The following is a 1,961-nucleotide window of genomic DNA, read 5'->3' on the forward strand; positions in this document are numbered from 1 at the left end:
GCGTAGGCTTAACAATTAGGAGAAGAAAAAAAACGACGTAAATAAAGGAGAGCAGAGAAGTGAGCGCTACTTGGTGGCGCGTAACTTCCGAGTCTCTGAGAAAGTCACTCCCGCGTGCAGTGGGTGCTTTAGCTAGGAAAGGGGCGGGGGAGAAGAGGGGGAGCTGAAGTCACCTGCAGTGGCCATCAAGTGAAATGAATGCAACCTTAGGGTATCAGAAATTAAAATAGGAGAAATAAGGAGGCAGGTTACTTTGAGTTAGGGGGAAGATGAGTAATAGTTGCAGAAGATGCCAATATTTACCCGAGACGCTGCAATTAAATGTATTTTTTTTTTTAAAAAAAAAAGTTGCTTATCCTATAAACTGTTCCCCAAATTCAGGGAATAGATTTTTTAAAGCAATGGAAGGGAGCATGATGCATTTTTTAATGTTTTGCTTTTACATAATAGTATAAACTAGGTAGGAAGCATTTGATGCGAATTCCTACATTTTAGAATAGAATAGAAATAGAATAGAATAGAATAGAATAGAATAGAATAGAATAGAATAGAATAGAATTTTTTAGTGGGCAAGTGTGATTGGACACACAAGGAATTTGTCTTGGTGCATATTCAGGGAGAAAGAAGCAAGGGCTCATTGTCCAGCAAAAGTTTGGCTTAGACTTAGAATAACTTTATTGTCACTTTGAGTGTACACTGATCAGCATATATTAAAATGAAATTTCGTTGCATACAGCTCTCAAAGGGTCTCCATGAATCCTGGTCCTCCCTTAGATATGAAAGCTTGGCTGGGTGATTTTGGCTGGATGCTCTTACTCAGTTCAACTCGGCTCACGGGATGCTTGTGAGGAGATAGGCAGAAGCATTATGTATGCCACCTTGAGTTGTATAAATAAAGATGGGATATAAATCTAATAATAATTCACGATTGCTAACCTTTATTATTGGCAAACTGAGCCTTGGTGGCGCAGCAGACTAAAGTGCTGTTAAATAGCACCAGCTGCCTGCAATTACTGCAAGTTCAAATCTCACCAGGCTCATGGTTGACTCAGCCTTCCATCCTTCTGAGGTAGGTAAAATGAGGTCCCGGATTGTGGGGGCAATAAGCTGACTTTGTATAAAAAAGAACACCGCTTTGGGGGGGGGCGAAAGCCTTACTAAGCAGGTATATACAAAAGTATAAAGGCTATTGCTTAACGCATTGTAAGCCACCCTGAGTCTCCGGAGAAGGGTGGCATATAAATCGAACCAATAAATAAATAAATAAGCTATGAGGACTAAACCACAGTTTTTCAATTCCTAAATTTAATATACTTGGGGTGGAAAGTAATGAAATCTATTAAACCTATCAAAGAATAAAGTATACAGCGCAATTTGGAGAATTACATACAATATTATGTTTTTGGGGCTTGGAGCACTTAGCAAAAGGACCTCTTCAACCTGATTTTGACAAAAACCATGCCATTGTGTGACCTTTCAGATACTTGGAACTGGGGACTGCACAACATAAACTGATCCACAGGGCACTCAGTTTCTCCTATAATTAACTTGTATGTGATAATATTACTTTGTACATGTATATTTAGGTGTTGGCCATGCAGGAGTTAAAATCATGCATTTCCTAAGGGGCAGTATTCAGTTTATTCTCTCCTTTCATTCATAATGACTGCTTTTGGTATACTTACATTACTGAGAGCAAATAGGGCAATTGCTGAAGACATGGTGTGCAATCCACGTAAAATTAATCTAAATATTTATTTTAAACAGCATAAAATAAGGACAAAAATAAGTCACATATGAGAGATGTGTATAAAAGATGTGTACACACATACATACACACCTTCTTGCATTGGGAAGCCCTTTTGCCAGTCCCTGATAATTTGCTCATCTCCCATATGGACTATTGCAATGTGCTGTACATGGGGTTACTCTTAAAGAGTATCCAGAAGCTGCAGCTGGTG

The sequence above is a fragment of the Pantherophis guttatus genome, chromosome 1 (assembly GCF_059756535.1).
Source record: "Pantherophis guttatus breed Tessera chromosome 1, ASM5975653v1, whole genome shotgun sequence".
NCBI classification, from domain to species: Eukaryota; Metazoa; Chordata; class Lepidosauria; order Squamata; family Colubridae; genus Pantherophis; species Pantherophis guttatus.